The 18,215-nt window shown below is 67.6% G+C and overlaps 15 non-coding genes across 15 annotated transcripts; 9 read left to right on the forward strand and 6 right to left on the reverse strand.

Annotated features, from left to right (window-relative positions):
• Window positions 1-1,712: 1,712 nt before the first annotated feature.
• Trnag-gcc (transfer RNA glycine (anticodon GCC)) lies at window positions 1,713-1,783 on the reverse strand. The gene has a single exon. It is a non-coding gene; the product is annotated as a tRNA-Gly (tRNA).
• A 1,207-nt stretch (window positions 1,784-2,990) lies between these two features.
• Window positions 2,991-3,073, reverse strand: Trnal-cag (transfer RNA leucine (anticodon CAG)). Its single transcript has one exon. It is a non-coding gene; the product is annotated as a tRNA-Leu (tRNA).
• Window positions 3,074-3,582: 509 nt separating this feature from the next.
• Trnad-guc (transfer RNA aspartic acid (anticodon GUC)) lies at window positions 3,583-3,654 on the forward strand. Its single transcript has one exon. It is a non-coding gene; the product is annotated as a tRNA-Asp (tRNA).
• A 429-nt stretch (window positions 3,655-4,083) lies between these two features.
• On the forward strand, window positions 4,084-4,155 carry Trnag-ucc (transfer RNA glycine (anticodon UCC)). The gene has a single exon. It is a non-coding gene; the product is annotated as a tRNA-Gly (tRNA).
• A 317-nt stretch (window positions 4,156-4,472) lies between these two features.
• On the forward strand, window positions 4,473-4,544 carry Trnae-cuc (transfer RNA glutamic acid (anticodon CUC)). Its single transcript has one exon. It is a non-coding gene; the product is annotated as a tRNA-Glu (tRNA).
• A 3,172-nt stretch (window positions 4,545-7,716) lies between these two features.
• Trnag-gcc (transfer RNA glycine (anticodon GCC)) lies at window positions 7,717-7,787 on the reverse strand. The gene has a single exon. It is a non-coding gene; the product is annotated as a tRNA-Gly (tRNA).
• A 1,208-nt stretch (window positions 7,788-8,995) lies between these two features.
• Trnal-cag (transfer RNA leucine (anticodon CAG)) lies at window positions 8,996-9,078 on the reverse strand. Its single transcript has one exon. It is a non-coding gene; the product is annotated as a tRNA-Leu (tRNA).
• Window positions 9,079-9,587: 509 nt separating this feature from the next.
• On the forward strand, window positions 9,588-9,659 carry Trnad-guc (transfer RNA aspartic acid (anticodon GUC)). The gene has a single exon. It is a non-coding gene; the product is annotated as a tRNA-Asp (tRNA).
• Window positions 9,660-10,088: 429 nt separating this feature from the next.
• On the forward strand, window positions 10,089-10,160 carry Trnag-ucc (transfer RNA glycine (anticodon UCC)). The gene has a single exon. It is a non-coding gene; the product is annotated as a tRNA-Gly (tRNA).
• A 317-nt stretch (window positions 10,161-10,477) lies between these two features.
• Trnae-cuc (transfer RNA glutamic acid (anticodon CUC)) lies at window positions 10,478-10,549 on the forward strand. Its single transcript has one exon. It is a non-coding gene; the product is annotated as a tRNA-Glu (tRNA).
• Window positions 10,550-13,723: 3,174 nt separating this feature from the next.
• Trnag-gcc (transfer RNA glycine (anticodon GCC)) lies at window positions 13,724-13,794 on the reverse strand. Its single transcript has one exon. It is a non-coding gene; the product is annotated as a tRNA-Gly (tRNA).
• Window positions 13,795-15,001: 1,207 nt separating this feature from the next.
• Window positions 15,002-15,084, reverse strand: Trnal-cag (transfer RNA leucine (anticodon CAG)). Its single transcript has one exon. It is a non-coding gene; the product is annotated as a tRNA-Leu (tRNA).
• Window positions 15,085-15,593: 509 nt separating this feature from the next.
• Window positions 15,594-15,665, forward strand: Trnad-guc (transfer RNA aspartic acid (anticodon GUC)). Its single transcript has one exon. It is a non-coding gene; the product is annotated as a tRNA-Asp (tRNA).
• A 429-nt stretch (window positions 15,666-16,094) lies between these two features.
• Trnag-ucc (transfer RNA glycine (anticodon UCC)) lies at window positions 16,095-16,166 on the forward strand. Its single transcript has one exon. It is a non-coding gene; the product is annotated as a tRNA-Gly (tRNA).
• Window positions 16,167-16,483: 317 nt separating this feature from the next.
• Window positions 16,484-16,555, forward strand: Trnae-cuc (transfer RNA glutamic acid (anticodon CUC)). The gene has a single exon. It is a non-coding gene; the product is annotated as a tRNA-Glu (tRNA).
• The last annotated feature ends 1,660 nt before the right edge of the window (window positions 16,556-18,215 follow it).

Below are 18,215 nucleotides of genomic sequence, written 5' to 3' on the forward strand. Positions count from 1 at the left end.
GTTGGACCGCCTAGTTTCCCACTCCTGCCCGGCCGCACGTCCATCCACTAAGCTCTTGATCCCTTCTCTGCCCAGCCCGGCTCGGGACACGCTGGGTGGCCCCTGCCGAAAGCCAGCGGCAGCGCTTTTGAGTCAGTGCTGTAGAGGCTTCCAAGGAACTTTGCTTGGCTTCCAAGGGGACGCCCAGGCAACGGGCACCAATCTGCCCGCTGGCCCGACTTCCCTCGAGGACGACGGGTGCCCTAGCCCGCAACCCGCCACTGCCGGGATACCCGGGCTTGCCTTCGTCGGGCGGGGTGGGGGTGGGAGTGGGAGGGAGCGGTCTCGGGGAAGCTCCCAAGCCCGAGGGTCGTGGGTGCGTGACAGTGACGAGAGGAAGCGACCATTCTCTCGGGTGTCATCCCTGGCGGTGGTCGGGCAAAGGCCATGGCACGGAAAGAGTGCAGGACGCAGGGTCTTCACGCGCCGTGCCAGGCGCCAGCGGGCTGAGAGGTGGGAGCCAGTTGCTGTAGCCGGGACTGGGGGTTGTGTGGGCGAAGCGCTGGCTGCGTGGAAAGGGGCAGGGAGTGCGGCCTGTCGGTGAGGCGGGGTTGGGGCCGACAGCCCGCGGGTGCGCAGGGGGTTGTTGTGGAGGCGGGGGTGGGGGGTTGGGGCGCGCCGGGCGGGCGCCCGTGACGTGCCGATCGGTCTGCCGGGTCCGGGTGTCGGAACTGAGGAGTCCGAAGGAGGCCAGGACGACGGGGGTCCGTGAGCGGTCGGCTCGGGGGCCCGTGGGGGGAGACCAAGTAGGGCTGTCGATGCCAGTCTGCGGGGAGGAGGCGCCCACGGAGCGGATTGGGCGTGGGTCCAAGAGGCCGCTCCCCCGTTCGAGATAGGGGTGCCGTGCACGGAAGGTGGCAGGAGAGCGACGAGTGGGTGCGTGGGTGGGGTGGGGCTGGGCGGGCAGGGGGAGCGTGTCTAGGTGAGGTGTCAAAAAGCGGGTAGGGAAGGCACGCGGGCCGGGGTCCCCGGGTGCTTGGGATCCAGATGCAAAGAGCCTCAACGCAGAGTGATTTCGGATCGGATCAGGCGACGTGTGGGTGGGTGCGGGCGGGGATCGGTGAGAGTTGTGGCAGGGCTGAGGGCGTTGGGGTGGGGGGGGGGATGAGGAGAGATGTTGAGAGCCACGGCCAGGTCAAGCTGGTGCCTGGCATTTTGCCAGAAGGAGCGGTTCCTGCTGCCTCGGGTGGCCGCTATTTTTGTGCTCTCGCCGAGTTCCTGGAGAGTTCGCGTGGGCGGTGGGCGGCGTGCGGCGTGAGTTCTAAAACTACAGTTCGTTCCTGCTTCAATCTTCAAGTGGCTCCTGATTTGTGCCCAGCCAGACTGCGGCAGAGAGAGATTTCTGGGGGACCCAAAGGAAGATGATATCACTGCAAGGCCTTTGGAGTCCTTCGTGCGCTGCAATGGCGGCCGTGAGTGCCTAGGGGGCCGCGACGAGACACTCTTGGCAGAGGTGCCTTGGTGTCCCATGGTTGGTGTGCGGGCGAGGTGCCTGCCGGCTATGGAAGCGGAGGCACCGAGAAGTCTGGTGTCTGGCACGTTAGTGGGCGAAGGCGCATGGAACGAAGGGCGCTCCAGGGCAGAGCCAGCGCGGAGGCTGTGGGGTCCAGGCTTAGGTGTGTACAGCGGCGGCCTAGACGACGGGGCTGCCGGACCAAAAGGGGACGGAGCGCTGCATGGGCCGGGAATCGAACCCGGGCCTCCCGCGTGGCAGGCGAGAATTCTACCACTGAACCACCCATGCACCGATGGCAGGCACCTCCACGCAACCGCCGGACAGCGGTCACCGCCTGCGGTGAGGAGCTCCTGCTTGGGACCGGGACCAAGCGTTGGGGGCTGGATGGGCCGTTCCTAAAGGAGGGGCTCCAGGCATCCTGCCGGGGCCCCGGGGTTGCGGCCGCCCGTGGGGTGTGTGCGTGCGTGTGCCCCCGCGCAGCGCTGGCGCGAACCTCCGGACCCTGCACCTTCCGGGCCAGCCCAGGCCCCCCAGACCGCCTTGTCCGCTGCCGCCTGAAGAAGCCAGGAGCCGGTCCAGGCTTTGCCCTCACGGGAACCCCAATCAGGCCAGGGGACCCGTGGCTCGGTGGCTGCCTCCGTCCACCCGCAAAGTCCCGGTCGCAGGAGCCCCGGACGGGTGAGGCGGGCCCCAACCAGCACCGACGTGGTGGGCTGGCCTTCGTGGTGGGCTGGCCTTCGGCAGCCGCTGCCCACGTGGGGTTCGTGGCCGCGCCCAGGTGGTCGCGGCCGGGGCTCCGCCATCGCCGGCGGGGATCTAGGGGTTCTAGGGTTCTCTCCCTGCCACTCGCGAGGGCCACGGTCCCGGGACTGTGCTGTCTGGCCACGCCCGGTGACCCCACGGTGCGTGGCGAGCAGAGGTCTCGACTGCTGTGTTGTGGCGTGGCCGGCAGGGCGTGAGTGGTTTGGAAAGGCCCTCCGGTGAAGGGGCCTGGCGGCCACAGTCTGGCACGACGGGAACGGGGTCCTCTGCAGGGCCGAGAGAGATAGGCGACGGGCGGGCGGGGGCCGATTTTGCCCACGGGAGAGATCCGGAAAGGGCCCGCGTGCGCTCCCCGCCGCAACCGAGCGGGCGCCGTCTTGTCGGTCGGGGCGGATGTCGACGGGTGGCTGGCGTGGCGGCGGGGCCGTGCATCGGAGAGTGTAGCCGGGAACGGGGAGGGGGCGACAGAGTCGAGCCAGAGGGCTTAAGCGTCGTCGCGGTGGGGTCGATGAGGAGGGGCGCTGGTCACAAGGACAGTTGGCAGAGGGCGGAAGGCGCAGGGTACTCAGGGTTGGGGTGGGGCGGGCATTATCTGCGCAGGTCCAGCGGGTCAGGGAGATGGGGGTGGCTGGCCAGGAAGAGAGCGGCTGTGGTGGGCGCTGGTGGACCCGGGCCAGGCAGCCTGGTTGTGTGTGTGTGTGTGTGGGGGGGGGGGGTAGCCAAAAGGTGGGCCTGTCAGGAGTGGGATTCGAACCCACGCCTCCAGGGGAGACTGCGACCTGAACGCAGCGCCTTAGACCGCTCGGCCATCCTGACGGCGGGCCTGAGCGCCCGGCGGTTCGCCTGGCTGGGACCCGGCGTTGGCGCAGGTGTCCTTGGCCGGCACCGTGGTGCGCGGTGCCCGGCGGTCTGCGGGCGCCTTGGACGGACGGGCCTGGCGGGCCGGGAGCGAGCCAATTCCGCTCATCGGTGCGGTCGCATCCCCCACCGAGCCCGGCCAGGTACCACTAACCGTCTGTGCTGGCAGGAGCCCACCCGGCGCATCGTGCTCCTCCTCCTGTCGGCGGCCGTGCTCGCTAGCTCCCTGGCCCCCCTGCTTACACCGACATTGGGATGCCCGCGCAGTGGGAAACCAGCAGGGCGCACAGGGTCCTTCTCCGGGCACCGGGCACCCGGCACCGGGCCAGGGCCAGGGCCAGGGCCAGGTGGTGTGGTGTCGGCTCCTTGACAGTGCCTCTGTGGCGTCCTGTTTTGGGCCAGCAGGGGCAAGAGGGCCGGGCTAGGCGTCGGAGAGGGGACCGGCGCCACGACGGCGGGCGCCGCCGTCCTCGTTAGTATAGTGGTGAGTATCCCCGCCTGTCACGCGGGAGACCGGGGTTCGATTCCCCGACGGGGAGGCAGTCGCCCTTTTTTGGGTGCTGGTCGCCGCCGCCGCTGCGCCCGGGCCTCTAGCTCTCCGTGCCGCCGTCGGCCCTCGGCGCCCCCTGCTCTCCAGTTGGGCGCAGGATGCCACTTCCTCCCTGGCACGCCGTCCTCGCGGTCCCCCGTCCACCCCCCTCCCCAGGCATCCGTGCCTTCCTCCTCGCCCGCGGCTCTGTCGCCACAGACGAGCGCCCGCGCCCCGAGTGGGTTTGGCAAAGGGCTCCCTGCCAACGGGCACGGGCTGGGTCGCTGGAGGGGAGAAGACCCTGTGCGGGCGGACCGCGGCCTCGCCGCCCTGCGCGCCGGTTCAGGGCGTCGTCCCGAGAGGAGACGGCCGCGGCGCCGACGCCGGGGCGCCTCTCGGCAGCCCGGGGCCAGCGTGGAGCGGCTCTCGCGGCCGGATGGCGTTGGTGGTATAGTGGTGAGCATAGCTGCCTTCCAAGCAGTTGACCCGGGTTCGATTCCCGGCCAACGCAGCGAATCGACCTTTTGACGGGGCCAACCGGGCCCTGGCCCCGCTAGGAGTCCAGGCGAGGCTTCACTTCGAAAGGCAAGGCGAGGCGAAGCAAAGCGAAGCAGGCCGGAGGGCGAGCATAGCATTCTTTTGAGGGTGCCCCCAGCATCAGGGGTGGGTCGCTGGTGACCGGCAGCCCCTGGCGGGAGGCTGCACCAGGTTGCCATGTAAAGCCACTGGGACCCACGGGGACGGCGCCCGGTGCCCAGGTAGCGCCCAGCACTTGGGACCGAGGCGCTGGCCGCAGATGGCACGCGCACGGAAGCGGCAGCCCCATGCTCCCTGGTGGTCTAGTGGTTAGGATTCGGCGCTCTCACCGCCGCGGCCCGGGTTCGATTCCCGGTCAGGGAAGCCTTTCTTCTTCCTCCTCGCGCCACGCCTCTCTCTCCCCTTTTGGCCAAGGCCTTGGTCCGCTCGCTCACACCACGCGTGCCCGAAGACCGACCCTTATGGACGCCCGCCACACGCGGCGTCCAGCCTCACCGACACTTGCCACTCTGAGCCCTCCCAACATTTATGCCTTTTCACTTTCTCCCCTCGTCCTGGCCGTCGCCCGCTTGCGACAGTTCTTCCCGGCCCTGGCCACCACCAACATCACCATCACCACCACCCAAAGACACACCTATGCTTGAGCGCGCGCGGGTGCACGCCGCGCTCCCACTGCGATAACTGAGGGGAAATTTGGAACTCACCGCCGGTGAACTTAGATGCTCCAGAAACCCTCTAGGCTTCGCCTGCTGAGTCTCCTGCTCTCCGGCGAGCCTGCAATCAGCTTTGACCGTGAGCGCATCCCCAGGACTCCCCTATCAAGACTCGAGTCTTGAGTCTTCCCCCAGCTCCCTCGTGTGCCTGGGCCCCCTCGTGACAAGCCCTCTCTGTTCTCTCGGTTGCTGCCGCGTGTGCTCAGTGACTGGGGGCGCTCATGGCGGGCGAAAGGAGCCGGGTTCCGGAACCCACTCGCTGGCTCTGGTGTCTGGCCCCGGAAAGGTTCTGGATTTCCTCCTCAGAGCTGCTTGGGTGAGGCCAAGCCTGGCGCCTGACACATCACCGCTTCCCATCCTGGGGGATCCCCTCCGACCGGGTCGGCCGCGTGGCAGGGCCCGGATGCCACGGCCGCCACTGGTGCCAGGGCCTGAGCGCCGGGCGGGGGTCTGCGCTTCAGCTGCGTCCGGGGCTTTGGCCGGGATGCCGACAGAGCGGGTGGGAGCCCACACCCGGGTCAGGATGCCTGTTAGAGTCTGTAAACAAGTCAAAGTAACACCTGGCATTTTGCCAGGGGAATGTTAAAGTTCGTAAACAAGTCTGGATGGTGCCTGGCAAAATGCCAGAGGGAGTGGTTTGAGAAGTAACAAAAGCGAGCCATTAAGTGTGGAGATTCCTTATTGGTTGCCTGATGTATCTAGTTTATGCTAATTAGATAAGCTGTGTGGAATGTATAAATACTGCTCCTGTCCTGCAATAAACGGCTTCCACTCCTGCTGTATCAACGTATACAAGTTGTTCGTCACCCCCCCGGTTAATTTGCTGCAGCCGGACTGCGGCAGATGCCCGAGAGTGACAGGCGCGAAAAGGAATGTGGAGAGGCCCGGCGAGCCGGAGCACAAGAGCGGCGGCGGAGGCGGGCAGGCGGGCGCCCACTTACCAGTGCCTTGACCCAGGCGGGCGGGAGCCGGTGGCGGTGGCGACTCACGGGTTTCGGGATAGACTTGTAGCCGACCCTGGGTGTGAAAGGAGTCCCACGGCCCCCTGCCCCCTGCCCCCGTCTCAGGGGCGAAAGAGCAAACAGAGAACGCCCCCACCACCACCACTAGGTTGGACCGCCTAGTTTCCCACTCCTGCCCGGCCGCACGTCCATCCACTAAGCTCTTGATCCCTTCTCTGCCCAGCCCGGCTCGGGACACGCTGGGTGGCCCCTGCCGAAAGCCAGCGGCAGCGCTTTTGAGTCAGTGCTGTAGAGGCTTCCAAGGAACTTTGCTTGGCTTCCAAGGGGACGCCCAGGCAACGGGCACCAATCTGCCCGCTGGCCCGACTTCCCTCGAGGACGACGGGTGCCCTAGCCCGCAACCCGCCACTGCCGGGATACCCGGGCTTGCCTTCGTCGGGCGGGGTGGGGGTGGGAGTGGGAGGGAGCGGTCTCGGGGAAGCTCCCAAGCCCGAGGGTCGTGGGTGCGTGACAGTGACGAGAGGAAGCGACCATTCTCTCGGGTGTCATCCCTGGCGGTGGTCGGGCAAAGGCCATGGCACGGAAAGAGTGCAGGACGCAGGGTCTTCACGCGCCGTGCCAGGCGCCAGCGGGCTGAGAGGTGGGAGCCAGTTGCTGTAGCCGGGACTGGGGGTTGTGTGGGCGAAGCGCTGGCTGCGTGGAAAGGGGCAGGGAGTGCGGCCTGTCGGTGAGGCGGGGTTGGGGCCGACAGCCCGCGGGTGCGCAGGGGGTTGTTGTGGAGGCGGGGGTGGGGGGTTGGGGCGCGCCGGGCGGGCGCCCGTGACGTGCCGATCGGTCTGCCGGGTCCGGGTGTCGGAACTGAGGAGTCCGAAGGAGGCCAGGACGACGGGGGTCCGTGAGCGGTCGGCTCGGGGGCCCGTGGGGGGAGACCAAGTAGGGCTGTCGATGCCAGTCTGCGGGGAGGAGGCGCCCACGGAGCGGATTGGGCGTGGGTCCAAGAGGCCGCTCCCCCGTTCGAGATAGGGGTGCCGTGCACGGAAGGTGGCAGGAGAGCGACGAGTGGGTGCGTGGGTGGGGTGGGGCTGGGCGGGCAGGGGGAGCGTGTCTAGGTGAGGTGTCAAAAAGCGGGTAGGGAAGGCACGCGGGCCGGGGTCCCCGGGTGCTTGGGATCCAGATGCAAAGAGCCTCAACGCAGAGTGATTTCGGATCGGATCAGGCGACGTGTGGGTGGGTGCGGGCGGGGATCGGTGAGAGTTGTGGCAGGGCTGAGGGCGTTGGGGTGGGGGGGGGGATGAGGAGAGATGTTGAGAGCCACGGCCAGGTCAAGCTGGTGCCTGGCATTTTGCCAGAAGGAGCGGTTCCTGCTGCCTCGGGTGGCCGCTATTTTTGTGCTCTCGCCGAGTTCCTGGAGAGTTCGCGTGGGCGGTGGGCGGCGTGCGGCGTGAGTTCTAAAACTACAGTTCGTTCCTGCTTCAATCTTCAAGTGGCTCCTGATTTGTGCCCAGCCAGACTGCGGCAGAGAGAGATTTCTGGGGGACCCAAAGGAAGATGATATCACTGCAAGGCCTTTGGAGTCCTTCGTGCGCTGCAATGGCGGCCGTGAGTGCCTAGGGGGCCGCGACGAGACACTCTTGGCAGAGGTGCCTTGGTGTCCCATGGTTGGTGTGCGGGCGAGGTGCCTGCCGGCTATGGAAGCGGAGGCACCGAGAAGTCTGGTGTCTGGCACGTTAGTGGGCGAAGGCGCATGGAACGAAGGGCGCTCCAGGGCAGAGCCAGCGCGGAGGCTGTGGGGTCCAGGCTTAGGTGTGTACAGCGGCGGCCTAGACGACGGGGCTGCCGGACCAAAAGGGGACGGAGCGCTGCATGGGCCGGGAATCGAACCCGGGCCTCCCGCGTGGCAGGCGAGAATTCTACCACTGAACCACCCATGCACCGATGGCAGGCACCTCCACGCAACCGCCGGACAGCGGTCACCGCCTGCGGTGAGGAGCTCCTGCTTGGGACCGGGACCAAGCGTTGGGGGCTGGATGGGCCGTTCCTAAAGGAGGGGCTCCAGGCATCCTGCCGGGGCCCCGGGGTTGCGGCCGCCCGTGGGGTGTGTGCGTGCGTGTGCCCCCGCGCAGCGCTGGCGCGAACCTCCGGACCCTGCACCTTCCGGGCCAGCCCAGGCCCCCCAGACCGCCTTGTCCGCTGCCGCCTGAAGAAGCCAGGAGCCGGTCCAGGCTTTGCCCTCACGGGAACCCCAATCAGGCCAGGGGACCCGTGGCTCGGTGGCTGCCTCCGTCCACCCGCAAAGTCCCGGTCGCAGGAGCCCCGGACGGGTGAGGCGGGCCCCAACCAGCACCGACGTGGTGGGCTGGCCTTCGTGGTGGGCTGGCCTTCGGCAGCCGCTGCCCACGTGGGGTTCGTGGCCGCGCCCAGGTGGTCGCGGCCGGGGCTCCGCCATCGCCGGCGGGGATCTAGGGGTTCTAGGGTTCTCTCCCTGCCACTCGCGAGGGCCACGGTCCCGGGACTGTGCTGTCTGGCCACGCCCGGTGACCCCACGGTGCGTGGCGAGCAGAGGTCTCGACTGCTGTGTTGTGGCGTGGCCGGCAGGGCGTGAGTGGTTTGGAAAGGCCCTCCGGTGAAGGGGCCTGGCGGCCACAGTCTGGCACGACGGGAACGGGGTCCTCTGCAGGGCCGAGAGAGATAGGCGACGGGCGGGCGGGGGCCGATTTTGCCCACGGGAGAGATCCGGAAAGGGCCCGCGTGCGCTCCCCGCCGCAACCGAGCGGGCGCCGTCTTGTCGGTCGGGGCGGATGTCGACGGGTGGCTGGCGTGGCGGCGGGGCCGTGCATCGGAGAGTGTAGCCGGGAACGGGGAGGGGGCGACAGAGTCGAGCCAGAGGGCTTAAGCGTCGTCGCGGTGGGGTCGATGAGGAGGGGCGCTGGTCACAAGGACAGTTGGCAGAGGGCGGAAGGCGCAGGGTACTCAGGGTTGGGGTGGGGCGGGCATTATCTGCGCAGGTCCAGCGGGTCAGGGAGATGGGGGTGGCTGGCCAGGAAGAGAGCGGCTGTGGTGGGCGCTGGTGGACCCGGGCCAGGCAGCCTGGTTGTGTGTGTGTGTGTGTGGGGGGGGGGGGGTAGCCAAAAGGTGGGCCTGTCAGGAGTGGGATTCGAACCCACGCCTCCAGGGGAGACTGCGACCTGAACGCAGCGCCTTAGACCGCTCGGCCATCCTGACGGCGGGCCTGAGCGCCCGGCGGTTCGCCTGGCTGGGACCCGGCGTTGGCGCAGGTGTCCTTGGCCGGCACCGTGGTGCGCGGTGCCCGGCGGTCTGCGGGCGCCTTGGACGGACGGGCCTGGCGGGCCGGGAGCGAGCCAATTCCGCTCATCGGTGCGGTCGCATCCCCCACCGAGCCCGGCCAGGTACCACTAACCGTCTGTGCTGGCAGGAGCCCACCCGGCGCATCGTGCTCCTCCTCCTGTCGGCGGCCGTGCTCGCTAGCTCCCTGGCCCCCCTGCTTACACCGACATTGGGATGCCCGCGCAGTGGGAAACCAGCAGGGCGCACAGGGTCCTTCTCCGGGCACCGGGCACCCGGCACCGGGCCAGGGCCAGGGCCAGGGCCAGGTGGTGTGGTGTCGGCTCCTTGACAGTGCCTCTGTGGCGTCCTGTTTTGGGCCAGCAGGGGCAAGAGGGCCGGGCTAGGCGTCGGAGAGGGGACCGGCGCCACGACGGCGGGCGCCGCCGTCCTCGTTAGTATAGTGGTGAGTATCCCCGCCTGTCACGCGGGAGACCGGGGTTCGATTCCCCGACGGGGAGGCAGTCGCCCTTTTTTGGGTGCTGGTCGCCGCCGCCGCTGCGCCCGGGCCTCTAGCTCTCCGTGCCGCCGTCGGCCCTCGGCGCCCCCTGCTCTCCAGTTGGGCGCAGGATGCCACTTCCTCCCTGGCACGCCGTCCTCGCGGTCCCCCGTCCACCCCCCTCCCCAGGCATCCGTGCCTTCCTCCTCGCCCGCGGCTCTGTCGCCACAGACGAGCGCCCGCGCCCCGAGTGGGTTTGGCAAAGGGCTCCCTGCCAACGGGCACGGGCTGGGTCGCTGGAGGGGAGAAGACCCTGTGCGGGCGGACCGCGGCCTCGCCGCCCTGCGCGCCGGTTCAGGGCGTCGTCCCGAGAGGAGACGGCCGCGGCGCCGACGCCGGGGCGCCTCTCGGCAGCCCGGGGCCAGCGTGGAGCGGCTCTCGCGGCCGGATGGCGTTGGTGGTATAGTGGTGAGCATAGCTGCCTTCCAAGCAGTTGACCCGGGTTCGATTCCCGGCCAACGCAGCGAATCGACCTTTTGACGGGGCCAACCGGGCCCTGGCCCCGCTAGGAGTCCAGGCGAGGCTTCACTTCGAAAGGCAAGGCGAGGCGAAGCAAAGCGAAGCAGGCCGGAGGGCGAGCATAGCATTCTTTTGAGGGTGCCCCCAGCATCAGGGGTGGGTCGCTGGTGACCGGCAGCCCCTGGCGGGAGGCTGCACCAGGTTGCCATGTAAAGCCACTGGGACCCACGGGGACGGCGCCCGGTGCCCAGGTAGCGCCCAGCACTTGGGACCGAGGCGCTGGCCGCAGATGGCACGCGCACGGAAGCGGCAGCCCCATGCTCCCTGGTGGTCTAGTGGTTAGGATTCGGCGCTCTCACCGCCGCGGCCCGGGTTCGATTCCCGGTCAGGGAAGCCTTTCTTCTTCCTCCTCGCGCCACGCCTCTCTCTCCCCTTTTGGCCAAGGCCTTGGTCCGCTCGCTCACACCACGCGTGCCCGAAGACCGACCCTTATGGACGCCCGCCACACGCGGCGTCCAGCCTCACCGACACTTGCCACTCTGAGCCCTCCCAACATTTATGCCTTTTCACTTTCTCCCCTCGTCCTGGCCGTCGCCCGCTTGCGACAGTTCTTCCCGGCCCTGGCCACCACCAACATCACCATCACCACCACCCAAAGACACACCTATGCTTGAGCGCGCGCGGGTGCACGCCGCGCTCCCACTGCGATAACTGAGGGGAAATTTGGAACTCACCGCCGGTGAACTTAGATGCTCCAGAAACCCTCTAGGCTTCGCCTGCTGAGTCTCCTGCTCTCCGGCGAGCCTGCAATCAGCTTTGACCGTGAGCGCATCCCCAGGACTCCCCTATCAAGACTCGAGTCTTGAGTCTTCCCCCAGCTCCCTCGTGTGCCTGGGCCCCCTCGTGACAAGCCCTCTCTGTTCTCTCGGTTGCTGCCGCGTGTGCTCAGTGACTGGGGGCGCTCATGGCGGGCGAAAGGAGCCGGGTTCCGGAACCCACTCGCTGGCTCTGGTGTCTGGCCCCGGAAAGGTTCTGGATTTCCTCCTCAGAGCTGCTTGGGTGAGGCCAAGCCTGGCGCCTGACACATCACCGCTTCCCATCCTGGGGGATCCCCTCCGACCGGGTCGGCCGCGTGGCAGGGCCCGGATGCCACGGCCGCCACTGGTGCCAGGGCCTGAGCGCCGGGCGGGGGTCTGCGCTTCAGCTGCGTCCGGGGCTTTGGCCGGGATGCCGACAGAGCGGGTGGGAGCCCACACCCGGGTCAGGATGCCTGTTAGAGTCTGTAAACAAGTCAAAGTAACACCTGGCATTTTGCCAGGGGAATGTTAAAGTTCGTAAACAAGTCTGGATGGTGCCTGGCAAAATGCCAGAGGGAGTGGTTTGAGAAGTAACAAAAGCGAGCCATTAAGTGTGGAGATTCCTTATTGGTTGCCTGATGTATCTAGTTTATGCTAATTAGATAAGCTGTGTGGAATGTATAAATACTGCTCCTGTCCTGCAATAAACGGCTTCCACTCCTGCTGTATCAACGTATACAAGTTGTTCGTCACCCCCCCCGGTTAATTTGCTGCAGCCGGACTGCGGCAGATGCCCGAGAGTGACAGGCGCGAAAAGGAATGTGGAGAGGCCCGGCGAGCCGGAGCACAAGAGCGGCGGCGGAGGCGGGCAGGCGGGCGCCCACTTACCAGTGCCTTGACCCAGGCGGGCGGGAGCCGGTGGCGGTGGCGACTCACGGGTTTCGGGATAGACTTGTAGCCGACCCTGGGTGTGAAAGGAGTCCCACGGCCCCCTGCCCCCTGCCCCCGTCTCAGGGGCGAAAGAGCAAACAGAGAACGCCCCCACCACCACCACTAGGTTGGACCGCCTAGTTTCCCACTCCTGCCCGGCCGCACGTCCATCCACTAAGCTCTTGATCCCTTCTCTGCCCAGCCCGGCTCGGGACACGCTGGGTGGCCCCTGCCGAAAGCCAGCGGCAGCGCTTTTGAGTCAGTGCTGTAGAGGCTTCCAAGGAACTTTGCTTGGCTTCCAAGGGGACGCCCAGGCAACGGGCACCAATCTGCCCGCTGGCCCGACTTCCCTCGAGGACGACGGGTGCCCTAGCCCGCAACCCGCCACTGCCGGGATACCCGGGCTTGCCTTCGTCGGGCGGGGTGGGGGTGGGAGTGGGAGGGAGCGGTCTCGGGGAAGCTCCCAAGCCCGAGGGTCGTGGGTGCGTGACAGTGACGAGAGGAAGCGACCATTCTCTCGGGTGTCATCCCTGGCGGTGGTCGGGCAAAGGCCATGGCACGGAAAGAGTGCAGGACGCAGGGTCTTCACGCGCCGTGCCAGGCGCCAGCGGGCTGAGAGGTGGGAGCCAGTTGCTGTAGCCGGGACTGGGGGTTGTGTGGGCGAAGCGCTGGCTGCGTGGAAAGGGGCAGGGAGTGCGGCCTGTCGGTGAGGCGGGGTTGGGGCCGACAGCCCGCGGGTGCGCAGGGGGTTGTTGTGGAGGCGGGGGTGGGGGGTTGGGGCGCGCCGGGCGGGCGCCCGTGACGTGCCGATCGGTCTGCCGGGTCCGGGTGTCGGAACTGAGGAGTCCGAAGGAGGCCAGGACGACGGGGGTCCGTGAGCGGTCGGCTCGGGGGCCCGTGGGGGGAGACCAAGTAGGGCTGTCGATGCCAGTCTGCGGGGAGGAGGCGCCCACGGAGCGGATTGGGCGTGGGTCCAAGAGGCCGCTCCCCCGTTCGAGATAGGGGTGCCGTGCACGGAAGGTGGCAGGAGAGCGACGAGTGGGTGCGTGGGTGGGGTGGGGCTGGGCGGGCAGGGGGAGCGTGTCTAGGTGAGGTGTCAAAAAGCGGGTAGGGAAGGCACGCGGGCCGGGGTCCCCGGGTGCTTGGGATCCAGATGCAAAGAGCCTCAACGCAGAGTGATTTCGGATCGGATCAGGCGACGTGTGGGTGGGTGCGGGCGGGGATCGGTGAGAGTTGTGGCAGGGCTGAGGGCGTTGGGGTGGGGGGGGGGGATGAGGAGAGATGTTGAGAGCCACGGCCAGGTCAAGCTGGTGCCTGGCATTTTGCCAGAAGGAGCGGTTCCTGCTGCCTCGGGTGGCCGCTATTTTTGTGCTCTCGCCGAGTTCCTGGAGAGTTCGCGTGGGCGGTGGGCGGCGTGCGGCGTGAGTTCTAAAACTACAGTTCGTTCCTGCTTCAATCTTCAAGTGGCTCCTGATTTGTGCCCAGCCAGACTGCGGCAGAGAGAGATTTCTGGGGGACCCAAAGGAAGATGATATCACTGCAAGGCCTTTGGAGTCCTTCGTGCGCTGCAATGGCGGCCGTGAGTGCCTAGGGGGCCGCGACGAGACACTCTTGGCAGAGGTGCCTTGGTGTCCCATGGTTGGTGTGCGGGCGAGGTGCCTGCCGGCTATGGAAGCGGAGGCACCGAGAAGTCTGGTGTCTGGCACGTTAGTGGGCGAAGGCGCATGGAACGAAGGGCGCTCCAGGGCAGAGCCAGCGCGGAGGCTGTGGGGTCCAGGCTTAGGTGTGTACAGCGGCGGCCTAGACGACGGGGCTGCCGGACCAAAAGGGGACGGAGCGCTGCATGGGCCGGGAATCGAACCCGGGCCTCCCGCGTGGCAGGCGAGAATTCTACCACTGAACCACCCATGCACCGATGGCAGGCACCTCCACGCAACCGCCGGACAGCGGTCACCGCCTGCGGTGAGGAGCTCCTGCTTGGGACCGGGACCAAGCGTTGGGGGCTGGATGGGCCGTTCCTAAAGGAGGGGCTCCAGGCATCCTGCCGGGGCCCCGGGGTTGCGGCCGCCCGTGGGGTGTGTGCGTGCGTGTGCCCCCGCGCAGCGCTGGCGCGAACCTCCGGACCCTGCACCTTCCGGGCCAGCCCAGGCCCCCCAGACCGCCTTGTCCGCTGCCGCCTGAAGAAGCCAGGAGCCGGTCCAGGCTTTGCCCTCACGGGAACCCCAATCAGGCCAGGGGACCCGTGGCTCGGTGGCTGCCTCCGTCCACCCGCAAAGTCCCGGTCGCAGGAGCCCCGGACGGGTGAGGCGGGCCCCAACCAGCACCGACGTGGTGGGCTGGCCTTCGTGGTGGGCTGGCCTTCGGCAGCCGCTGCCCACGTGGGGTTCGTGGCCGCGCCCAGGTGGTCGCGGCCGGGGCTCCGCCATCGCCGGCGGGGATCTAGGGGTTCTAGGGTTCTCTCCCTGCCACTCGCGAGGGCCACGGTCCCGGGACTGTGCTGTCTGGCCACGCCCGGTGACCCCACGGTGCGTGGCGAGCAGAGGTCTCGACTGCTGTGTTGTGGCGTGGCCGGCAGGGCGTGAGTGGTTTGGAAAGGCCCTCCGGTGAAGGGGCCTGGCGGCCACAGTCTGGCACGACGGGAACGGGGTCCTCTGCAGGGCCGAGAGAGATAGGCGACGGGCGGGCGGGGGCCGATTTTGCCCACGGGAGAGATCCGGAAAGGGCCCGCGTGCGCTCCCCGCCGCAACCGAGCGGGCGCCGTCTTGTCGGTCGGGGCGGATGTCGACGGGTGGCTGGCGTGGCGGCGGGGCCGTGCATCGGAGAGTGTAGCCGGGAACGGGGAGGGGGCGACAGAGTCGAGCCAGAGGGCTTAAGCGTCGTCGCGGTGGGGTCGATGAGGAGGGGCGCTGGTCACAAGGACAGTTGGCAGAGGGCGGAAGGCGCAGGGTACTCAGGGTTGGGGTGGGGCGGGCATTATCTGCGCAGGTCCAGCGGGTCAGGGAGATGGGGGTGGCTGGCCAGGAAGAGAGCGGCTGTGGTGGGCGCTGGTGGACCCGGGCCAGGCAGCCTGGTTGTGTGTGTGTGTGTGTGGGGGGGGGGGGTAGCCAAAAGGTGGGCCTGTCAGGAGTGGGATTCGAACCCACGCCTCCAGGGGAGACTGCGACCTGAACGCAGCGCCTTAGACCGCTCGGCCATCCTGACGGCGGGCCTGAGCGCCCGGCGGTTCGCCTGGCTGGGACCCGGCGTTGGCGCAGGTGTCCTTGGCCGGCACCGTGGTGCGCGGTGCCCGGCGGTCTGCGGGCGCCTTGGACGGACGGGCCTGGCGGGCCGGGAGCGAGCCAATTCCGCTCATCGGTGCGGTCGCATCCCCCACCGAGCCCGGCCAGGTACCACTAACCGTCTGTGCTGGCAGGAGCCCACCCGGCGCATCGTGCTCCTCCTCCTGTCGGCGGCCGTGCTCGCTAGCTCCCTGGCCCCCCTGCTTACACCGACATTGGGATGCCCGCGCAGTGGGAAACCAGCAGGGCGCACAGGGTCCTTCTCCGGGCACCGGGCACCCGGCACCGGGCCAGGGCCAGGGCCAGGGCCAGGTGGTGTGGTGTCGGCTCCTTGACAGTGCCTCTGTGGCGTCCTGTTTTGGGCCAGCAGGGGCAAGAGGGCCGGGCTAGGCGTCGGAGAGGGGACCGGCGCCACGACGGCGGGCGCCGCCGTCCTCGTTAGTATAGTGGTGAGTATCCCCGCCTGTCACGCGGGAGACCGGGGTTCGATTCCCCGACGGGGAGGCAGTCGCCCTTTTTTGGGTGCTGGTCGCCGCCGCCGCTGCGCCCGGGCCTCTAGCTCTCCGTGCCGCCGTCGGCCCTCGGCGCCCCCTGCTCTCCAGTTGGGCGCAGGATGCCACTTCCTCCCTGGCACGCCGTCCTCGCGGTCCCCCGTCCACCCCCCTCCCCAGGCATCCGTGCCTTCCTCCTCGCCCGCGGCTCTGTCGCCACAGACGAGCGCCCGCGCCCCGAGTGGGTTTGGCAAAGGGCTCCCTGCCAACGGGCACGGGCTGGGTCGCTGGAGGGGAGAAGACCCTGTGCGGGCGGACCGCGGCCTCGCCGCCCTGCGCGCCGGTTCAGGGCGTCGTCCCGAGAGGAGACGGCCGCGGCGCCGACGCCGGGGCGCCTCTCGGCAGCCCGGGGCCAGCGTGGAGCGGCTCTCGCGGCCGGATGGCGTTGGTGGTATAGTGGTGAGCATAGCTGCCTTCCAAGCAGTTGACCCGGGTTCGATTCCCGGCCAACGCAGCGAATCGACCTTTTGACGGGGCCAACCGGGCCCTGGCCCCGCTAGGAGTCCAGGCGAGGCTTCACTTCGAAAGGCAAGGCGAGGCGAAGCAAAGCGAAGCAGGCCGGAGGGCGAGCATAGCATTCTTTTGAGGGTGCCCCCAGCATCAGGGGTGGGTCGCTGGTGACCGGCAGCCCCTGGCGGGAGGCTGCACCAGGTTGCCATGTAAAGCCACTGGGACCCACGGGGACGGCGCCCGGTGCCCAGGTAGCGCCCAGCACTTGGGACCGAGGCGCTGGCCGCAGATGGCACGCGCACGGAAGCGGCAGCCCCATGCTCCCTGGTGGTCTAGTGGTTAGGATTCGGCGCTCTCACCGCCGCGGCCCGGGTTCGATTCCCGGTCAGGGAAGCCTTTCTTCTTCCTCCTCGCGCCACGCCTCTCTCTCCCCTTTTGGCCAAGGCCTTGGTCCGCTCGCTCACACCACGCGTGCCCGAAGACCGACCCTTATGGACGCCCGCCACACGCGGCGTCCAGCCTCACCGACACTTGCCACTCTGAGCCCTCCCAACATTTATGCCTTTTCACTTTCTCCCCTCGTCCTGGCCGTCGCCCGCTTGCGACAGTTCTTCCCGGCCCTGGCCACCACCAACATCACCATCACCACCACCCAAAGACACACCTATGCTTGAGCGCGCGCGGGTGCACGCCGCGCTCCCACTGCGATAACTGAGGGGAAATTTGGAACTCACCGCCGGTGAACTTAGATGCTCCAGAAACCCTCTAGGCTTCGCCTGCTGAGTCTCCTGCTCTCCGGCGAGCCTGCAATCAGCTTTGACCGTGAGCGCATCCCCAGGACTCCCCTATCAAGACTCGAGTCTTGAGTCTTCCCCCAGCTCCCTCGTGTGCCTGGGCCCCCTCGTGACAAGCCCTCTCTGTTCTCTCGGTTGCTGCCGCGTGTGCTCAGTGACTGGGGGCGCTCATGGCGGGCGAAAGGAGCCGGGTTCCGGAACCCACTCGCTGGCTCTGGTGTCTGGCCCCGGAAAGGTTCTGGATTTCCTCCTCAGAGCTGCTTGGGTGAGGCCAAGCCTGGCGCCTGACACATCACCGCTTCCCATCCTGGGGGATCCCCTCCGACCGGGTCGGCCGCGTGGCAGGGCCCGGATGCCACGGCCGCCACTGGTGCCAGGGCCTGAGCGCCGGGCGGGGGTCTGCGCTTCAGCTGCGTCCGGGGCTTTGGCCGGGATGCCGACAGAGCGGGTGGGAGCCCACACCCGGGTCAGGATGCCTGTTAGAGTCTGTAAACAAGTCAAAGTAACACCTGGCATTTTGCCAGGGGAATGTTAAAGTTCGTAAACAAGTCTGGATGGTGCCTGGCAAAATGCCAGAGGGAGTGGTTTGAGAAGTAACAAAAGCGAGCCATTAAGTGTGGAGATTCCTTATTGGTTGCCTGATGTATCTAGTTTATGCTAATTAGATAAGCTGTGTGGAATGTATAAATACTGCTCCTGTCCTGCAATAAACGGCTTCCACTCCTGCTGTATCAACGTATACAAGTTGTTCGTCACCCCCCCGGTTAATTTGCTGCAGCCGGACTGCGGCAGATGCCCGAGAGTGACAGGCGCGAAAAGGAATGTGGAGAGGCCCGGCGAGCCGGAGCACAAGAGCGGCGGCGGAGGCGGGCAGGCGGGCGCCCACTTACCAGTGCCTTGACCCAGGCGGGCGGGAGCCGGTGGCGGTGGCGACTCACGGGTTTCGGGATAGACTTGTAGCCGACCCTGGGTGTGAAAGGAGTCCCACGGCCCCCTGCCCCCTGCCCCCGTCTCAGGGGCGAAAGAGCAAACAGAGAACGCCCCCACCACCACCACTAGGTTGGACCGCCTAGTTTCCCACTCCTGCCCGGCCGCACGTCCATCCACTAAGCTCTTGATCCCTTCTCTGCCCAGCCCGGCTCGGGACACGCTGGGTGGCCCCTGCCGAAAGCCAGCGGCAGCGCTTTTGAGTCAGTGCTGTAGAGGCTTCCAAGGAACTTTGCTTGGCTTCCAAGGGGACGCCCAGGCAACGGGCACCA

Source organism: Marmota monax, unplaced genomic scaffold (assembly GCF_021218885.2).
Source record: "Marmota monax isolate L192 unplaced genomic scaffold, Marmota_monax_Labrador192_F-V1.1 WCK01_AAM20220418_F8-fsc00145, whole genome shotgun sequence".
In the NCBI taxonomy this organism is placed as follows: Eukaryota; Metazoa; Chordata; class Mammalia; order Rodentia; family Sciuridae; genus Marmota; species Marmota monax.